Source organism: Gekko japonicus, unplaced genomic scaffold, assembly GCF_001447785.1.
Source record: "Gekko japonicus isolate JY-2015 unplaced genomic scaffold, Gekko_japonicus_V1.1 scaffold28, whole genome shotgun sequence".
NCBI lineage: Eukaryota > Metazoa > Chordata > Lepidosauria > Squamata > Gekkonidae > Gekko > Gekko japonicus.
In genome coordinates, this window is record NW_015177010.1 from 1,108,107 (window position 1) to 1,117,088 (window position 8,982).

Sequence of the window (8,982 nt, forward strand, 5' to 3'; positions counted from 1 at the left end):
TTTTTGTAGCAGGAACTCCATTGCATGTTAGGCCACACACCCCTAATGTAGCCAATCCTAATGAGTTTCTGCTGTTGGGTGTGGCCTGTTATGCTAATGAGTTCCTGCTGGGCGTGGCCAACTTGGGAGCCAGTCGGAACTCCGTTCCTGTGCGTTCCTGCCCAAAAATAGCCCTGGATCTGCATATACCAAAGCTATACATTGTAAGCAGGAAAGGAATTGGGTGACAGTGGAGGGAAAAGTCAGCTGAATCAAACCGCTGGAACATATGTAGAGCTTCAGATTGGGTAGGACACAGTGTTGTTGTTGTTGTTGCTGTTTTAATGAGCTGGGTCAGGTTTTTACATTACATATAATGGTGGTAGGAAGTGCTGCCAAGTCGCAGCTGACTTATGGTGACCCCAGAAGAGTTTTCAAGGCAAGAGACGTTCAGAGGGGATTTGCCATTGCCTGCCTCTGAGTTGCGAGCCTGGACTTCCTTGATGGCCTCCCATCCAAGTATTTATTTATTTAGTATCCTGCCCTCCCTGCAAGCAGGCTCAAGGCAGTCTCCATCAAAAAATTCACAGTATTGGCAAAAAGTTTATAATCATTATTTACCAACGAAATTGGACGATACAATTTTGGATCTTCCAAATTTCTGTCTTTCTTAGGCAGCAGAATAACTCTGGCTAAACCCCATGATCATGGAGTAATACCTGTGTCTGTAATCGAGTTAAATAGAGAAAGTAAAAAAGGTGACAGTGACTTCTGAAAAAGCTTATAGTACTCAGAAGTATACCCGTCAGGGCCTGGCGACTTGTTAGTTTTCATAGCTCTAACAGACTTTTGTAATTCAGCTTCGTCTATTGGATGGTCTAAGTATTTGCTATGAACCTCAGATAAGATCTTCTTTGTCTTTATAGATTTCAAAAAATGATCAACTGATTCGGAAGAAAGATTTTTGGATGAATATAACTTGGTATAAAAATCTTGAAAAATACTTAAGATAGAGTTGGTATTCGTGAATAAGTTGCCCCTAGAGTCTCGAAGTCCTTTTAACACTTGTTTCAGCTTTTCTTTTCTTTTTTTACCTTCCATGCTAGTAACTTTTTGCCAAGATTTTTACGTACAGACTTCAGAATATTATAGGGGAATATATTGCTTGTGATCAAACGGGATTCATACCCCAGAGAGACATAACTGATGATATTAGGAAGGAACTTAATGTTATACAGCACAGCAAAGCCTCACCATCCTACGAATCCTGTATGCTTTCTTTGGACGTGGAGAAGGCGTTTGATTCTTTAGAGCATCAATATCTCTTTGGGCTCTTAAACTGCATGAATTTCGGGAATTGATTCATTACAGTAATTCAAGCACTATATGCTACCCCACGACTTTATTTGAGAGTGAACGAGGCAAATTCATCTTTTATTACTATGGCTAGAGGTACGAGACAAGGGTGCCCTCTGTCGCCGCTCTTATTTGCACTGGCGGTGGAACCTCTTGCAAATTCATTAAGAGAGGACGCTTTTTATGATGGCATCTCTATAGGAAACCAAAAAATAAAAATTAGTCTTTTTGCAGATGATATGATCCTATTCATATCCAACCCCAAAGTTTCACTTCCGTCAATAGAAAGGCATTTGGCCAGCTTTAGCCTACTTTCGGGACTTCAGTTTAATACAGACAAAACCCTTCTATATCCAATTTACCTAACTAAAGACACTATAACCCATCTTAAAATTAACTTTTGTTATAAGTGGGTGACTTCATCATTCAGATCTTTGGGAGTACAGATTCCCTTACATTTGATGGATCTGGTACAGGTGAACCACATACAGATGTCTAAACAAATCCATGATCTCAGCAAGAAGCAGTTGGTTCCCAGGTGGCCATTCAGATCTGATGTCAATAGAGAGGAGGCAAGTCAGAAGGTGGGCACCTGCTGCCTCAAAAGAGGCCTGGTGGAAGAGCTCTGTCTTGCAGGCCCTATGGAACTGCAATAGATCCCACAGGGCCCTGATTTCTAATGGGAGTTCATTCTACCAGGTAGGGTCAAGGGCCAAAAAAGCCCTGGCCCTTGTTGAGGCAAGCTGGACGTCCCTAGACCCGGGAACCACCAGGAGATGTTGATTAATATATTGTAAGTTCCTGTGGGGCTCATATGGGGAGAGGTGGTCCCAAAGGTATGCTGGCCCCTGGCATTATAAGGCTTTAAAGGTAAGTACCAGCACCATGAACTGGATCTGGTATTCAACAGGCAGCCAGTGCAGTTCTTGCAGCACTGGGTGGATACATGTCTGCACAGACGATGAAGTCAGCACCCATTCTGCTGCGTTCTGTACCAGCTGCAGCTTCCAGAGCAGGGTCAAGAGTAGCCCCACACAGAGAGAGGTACAATAATCCAGCCTGGAAGTGACCATTGCATGAGTCACTGTAGCTAGGTCATGGGGGTCAAGATATGGGACCAACTGCCTGATCCGCCTCAGATAGAAGGCAGACCTTGCAGTGGTGGTGACCTGGGCCTCCCGTGCTTACTAACCAAGGCCGACCCCGCTTAGCTTCAGAGATCTGATGAGATTGGGCTAGCCTGTGCTATACAGGTCAGGGATATCACGCCTCCTAAATAAGCACATTGTCAAATAGGTGCAATATCTAGAACATGCAGGATGGCATTGACTATGTTCTCAAAGATTTTATTCAAACTAGCAGAGTGCCTGTCAAATAAGGGAAATGCATATAAATGACCATAAACACAGGCAAAAGTGGCATGGGTGCACAGTTCCCTTCACTGCTCACAATTAGCATTATCCCAACCCGTTGGTGATCCTTTCTGTTTTCCAGGGCTCGTTTTGTAGAAAAAGCCCAGCGGGAACTCATTAGCATAATAGGCCACACCCAACAGCAGGAACTCATTAGCATATTAGGCCACACCCCTGACAGCACAGCTCATTGCCACATTAGGCCGCACCCACATGTTACCAGAAGTGTGGTCATCCAGCCACACCCACCTTTTGCTTGTTATTCTGTTTACCTTGTTTGTTGTCAAAACCCAGGGCTTTTTTTGTAGCAGGAACTCCTTTGCATGTTAGGCCACACACCCCTAATGTAGCCAATCCTAATGAGTTTCTGCTGTTGGGTGTGGCCTGTTATGCTAATGAGTTCCTGCTGGGCGTGGCCAACTTGGGAGCCAGCCGGAACTCCGTTCCTGTGTGTTCCTGCCCAAAAATAGCCCTGCTGTTTTCTGACTGTGGCTCATCTTGGTTAGTCTGACTCTTACCTTTGTTCTTTGCATGCGCTTTTGGCTAATACATTTCTTGTTCATGAGCCATTTCTGTCCTTTTAATAGGGCTTAGTGGGATGTTATTTACCTACATGCCATGAAAAAATTCAGCTGCCCATTTCCACACAATGAACCTCCGTTAAAGAGACAGGACATTTTTCTCTTGGCTTGGTGGTGATGCTAAGAGAGTGATCGATCAGAATACCAAATCCTGTGTCAAGACATGAGTCAAAGTAGCTCATGAACAAAGCAGCAAAGAACAAGAAAGAATACAAAGCAGCAGCAACTGTTGACAAACCCACCAGCAACTTCTTGCTAGATGATGGGTCTGACCTCCATGTCAACTTTCTCAATACAGATGTAGCTCAGCAAGGCTAGGGGTGTCTTGACAAAACAGAGGAAGAGTGTAGAAGGATGGGATTGGCTTACAGGGTTACTGTTGTCACAAAGGCATTCCAATCAGCATTCTGGAAGAGCACAGCTAGAGGTTTCCTACAGTGAGAGAAAAGGGAGAAAGTTGTGCCCAACCACAAGCAGTTCCCTGCAGCATATCTTCCACTAGTACAGGAAACATTGCTCAAGAGGAAGAGAAGGAAAACAGGAGGGCAGTCATTTATGAAACAGTATTGCAAACCCAGGATGCTGTAAAATTAATGAAACTGTCTTAACTGACTTAAATTTCTGATAAATCTTGTACTGAAATAGAAGGGGTGCTATATATGTAAAGAGATACATGTCATTTTAAACATTTAACCATCTCAGTATTTTACTAGAGTCTGTCATCACCAGCTACATCAAATTACTGTTTTCTTCTTCCTGCATACAATATTTTGACATGGTACTATACAACAATAGATGGAATAAGGCAGATGTTTTCACAGCTTGTGTTTTCTGAACAAGCAAAAGAAATGCTTTCAACAAATAACAGTTATTGCAAATACCCATACATTTATTCTGAAATGTCACTGGTAATCCTGTTATTATAAGTAAGCATCCTAAATATGGGGGCTTTATAAAAGAAATTTTGTCTTTTCTTTTGCTTATCTTTTCCTATTCCATAGCCTTTTCTTAGATTTTTCCAGAATGGGATTTGGCTATGTACAGTGATATTTATTCGAATCAATTCAACCCGCTGTCTAGTATATTAAAATGACAAGAATCCAAGCATTCCAAATAAACAGAGCTTCAGTGTCTAGGTGCAAATGTGATAGCAGTCTTCAGAATTGAGAATCTATAACGAGACTTTTGTGTCTAATATTTCTTATGTGTTTTCTGATAAATATTCAAATAATCAATATTCGATATGCAGTGATGATCTATTTCACTATTTGACTTTAAGCTGCTGCACATAGAATATGCATTCTCTAAAGGAACAAACATTAGTTATATAATTTACCATTTACGTTTGCTAGTATTTGTTGACATATATCTGCATTTAGTATTTGCTAGATGACTGTGTGGATCACAACAAACTATGGCAGGGCCTTAAAGAGATGGGAGGACCAGACCACCTCACATGTCGCTTGAGAAACCTGTATAAGGGCCAAGAAGCAACAGTTAGAACCGGATATGGAACAACTGATTGGTTTAGCATAGGAAAAGGAGTACGACAAGGATGTATATTCTCACCTTGCTTATTTAATATATATGCAGAGGACATCATGCGAAATGCTGGCCTGGATGAATCACAAGCCGGAATTAAGATTGCTGGGGAAAAGATCAACAACCTCAGATATGCAGACGATACCACTCTAATGGCAGAAAGTGAAGAGGACCTAAAGAGCCTCCTGCTCAGGGTGAAAGAGGAGAGCGCAAAACTGGGCTTGAAGCTCAACATCAAAAAAACTAAGATCATGGCATCCGGCCCCATCACTCCTTGGCAAATAGAAGGGGAAGTCGTGGAAGGGGTGACAGACTTCACGTTCCTGGGATCCCAGATCCCCGCAGACTGTGACAGCAGCCATGAAATTAAAAGACGCCTGCTCCTTGGGAGGAAAGCGATGGTGAACCTAAAGAGCATGATAAAAAGTAGAGACCTCTCCCTGCCAACAAAAGTCCGCATGGTCAAAGCAATGGTATTCCCAGTAGTCATGTATGGCTGCGAGAGTCGGACTATAAGGAAGGCCGAGCGCCGAAGAATAGATTCTTTTGAACTGTGAGAAGGGAGCAAATGAGAAGGGAGCACTCACTGAAGAAGACCCTGATGCTGGGAAAGATTGAAGGTCAAAGAAGACGGGGACGGCAAAAGATGAGATGGTTGGACAGTGTCATCGACGCAACGAACATGAAATTGAGCCAACTTCAGAGGACAGCGGAAGACAGGAGGGCCTGGCGGGAGCTGGTCCATGGGGTCGCAAAGAGTCGGACTCGACCGTGCGACTGAACAACAACAAGATGACATGCAATGGTATGCACCATCAGTCTTGGACTCAACTGTGCGACTGAACAACAACAATGACATCAGACAACCAACACATGGGCAGATGAACTGGATGTTAATTGTTTAAATAGCTACTGTCCGCATTTCCATATCAGCCTGCAGTTTATGTAGGCTGGACCTGCAATGCTCTGAGAGATTGGGAAAACATTTCCACACATTTATAATAGCTTGGTTAAGACTTACAACCAAAGAGATACTAGGTGAAGGGAGGCTGGATCCAAACACAATTATCTAAACACAACTTTGATGTCATGCAACCATCATTGCTTTATTGGGGAAAGCCTTTGAGTAAAAGAGTCCATTATTCATGCAGGGGAGGGTTCTATTCATTTCCTGCAATTAGTGAAATCTGTACTGATTTTAATTATGAAGATCTTAGAGAGTTTCATTTTGGCCAGAGGGGACGATCAGGATGATTCAGTCTTCTCTATCTAGCTGGAGTCATTAGCATGTATTAGGGATAGTATTTTAAGGGATACCAAAGAGGAATGAGCAAGGAATTTACTTGCCATAGCTACTCACATTCTTGACTCTTTTTTCCTGTGTGCTACATAAATATGTTTGGTTACCAACCAACACCCTTGATCTACAAAACAATTCTGTAATTCTAGCCATTAATTTTGCAGAGGCAAGTGTTAAATCCTTTTGATTTTTTTGTTGCATTCAATGAAACACATCACATGTGAGATGGATGCTTCAATCACTGTCTAAATAAAAATAGTTACTAGGAAGGTCAAACTGTCATTCTTCCATCATTTCAGACATGTATAATTTCCAGTTTCTTTCTTTTAATTTGGTGCCTTTTCAAAGAAATCTTTGATTTATATGCTAATAGCGACGTGCGGCCCCCATCTGTGGATATATAAATCTGCAGATCCAGGCCACAATGATGCTAGATGCTAAACAGCTTCCCTACAAATCTGGAGGAATCTTAAATCTAAAAACAAAAATAAAATATATAGCGGGTTTAAAAAAAAACACCATACAATTGCATTGTCTGCACCTTAGGAAAACCACTCCAGCTCAGCGGTAGTGATGGATGCCAGCCACTGCTGTGGGCCTGCACATGGTGGAGGACGCTGACAGTTTCTGCAGGCCTTGCCACAGCAGACACCAGCAGCCACTGCAGGTCCAGGATCGGGAGAAGAGGACGCTGGCAGCCACTCTAGGCCGAGTGCTGCGGTGGCGGCCACTGGCTGCCATTGCAGGCTCTGGGGCGGCAGCAGCAGACACTGTCTGCCGGGATCAGTATTATTAGGTGGTCAGGCTTGAAGCTTTGCTGTCTCAACAATGGGGGGGGGGGATATGGGATTCTCTCCCCCATGAATCTTGCAGGCCCCCCACTGGTATCCTCTATTGTTTAATTATATGCTGGAAGCTAAGGCACGGGGCTTACTGTGTTTCAGAGCTAGAGGCTACAGGCGACAGAGGGACAATTAGCACTACAATAAATCCTAGCTGCAAAGTGGTGGACCAGTATTAACATTGCAGTTTTCTTGATATCTGGTTGGAGGCATATGATTGAACCACTTTGAAGAAGCTAAGCAGATCTTGTTTTTGTTCAGTGCCTGGATGAAAGACTTCTTGGGAACCCAGGGCCCACGACCTTGCATCCCATGCTGAAAGAGAAGTGGGCTATAAATGAAACCAAGGAGAGAGAGTGGTCAGGTCAGCGTAGCTCCTCTGTTGTCTCCAACAATATAGGTTCAAGACAGTTCCCACTTTGTTAGGGCTTCACCAGTTCTCAAGAGTACTAAGAAAACCAGCTCTAATGCTGTTTTTGTTTCTGTGCTTCTCCTTTTCATTTGGTCTCTGGGAGTGCTTGCGTTGCTCCTGTACATGGTATTCTTGAGAGTTCAAGAGTCCCTTTATTTCTGGTGATCTTCCACCTTATGGCAGGCTGTAGTGAATTGCTCTGGGAGCCAGGATGCCAGGATGATAGGAATCAGGTTCACTACTAGGAGAAGGAACAGGTCAGGATACAGTCTTGCAGAACAGTGGCAGGGGGTGGAATAAGGCAAGATGAACATAAAAGAAGAAATTGCTGCCCCTTTGTATGAATTCATGCCTGCCACGGATGAGCTTTATTCTCAAATCACATAAGAACATTTGACATAGGATATAATTTGATTATTATTATTATTATTTTTAAAAAGATGCTTTAAGAGTAGGGGTATGCAGTCAAATTAAGTACATCTAAGGTAATGAGTGTTTTACTAATGCAAATCTCACATTCTGGGCATGTGAAAGCAAACCACATGAATTGCTGTCTCAACCATACGGCCACTGGGAAGGCTGAGATTAAAAAGATCCTGTTAAAGGAAATTCACCAGCATAACAGCATGGAGCATTAATTGTAATCACCTTGCCTGCATGGAAAACAGTGGTGCTCCACTGATGCCCACCCACTAAAAAGGTTTTGGTGACTCTAGAATGGGGGAAAAGAAGGAAACATAACTATTTTGAGAAGGAGGGAACTGTGCCTTGTAAAATCCAGCATCACTTCTCTCATCCTTATTAGAGCTTTCCCTAGAGTTAAGACAAAAACAAAACTGTTCTTAATAAAATACCCCTACCAATGAATGCAGGAAACATCGCTTAATAAAAAAGGGTCAGAAGCAGCAGTGCCCAACTGGCCCATATTGCATCACAGAATCACAAAATGATTTGTGTCTACAAACATTCTCCTAAAAGGGTTTTCTTCCCCCAGAATGAGATATGGCAATGTCTCCAGCTGGCTTCCACTTAGAGCTGGCTATGGGGAAAGGACAGCAAAATAAAAAATAATTGATTGTGTGATGCCAGGGCAGGGGAAGGGAAGAAAGAGTAGCACATCTGGTGATGTCTTCTCAAATCTGGGAACAGGCATTTCATCGTAATTGTGCTCCTTTAATTGTCTCATATCTCTTAGGGATAGGTAGTATCGAAGCTGTTCTACTCCAGGCTTCCTGCAGAGTAGTCATATGCACAGGAAGCGTCGGTAACACAAAAGGGGCAGGCCTAGCTGCCTGCATCATATCATGTACTAAGTCTGCGACAGGGGGCTGGTCAGGCATTGACTGTATACCTAACGCCCTGGCCAAGTTCTGCATCAAGTCAACAAAACCCCCATTGTCCACTGAGGCAGGCAGGGCATGCTGGACATCTGTGTCGTGCAGGGTCAGGTCATCAAGGTATCTCTCATCATTGGAGCCGTGGCCCGATGCGTGGCCCTCTGATTCCGGAGGTGAGGCATAGCTGCGAGTGTCTAGGAGCGTATCATCATCTTCCCCGG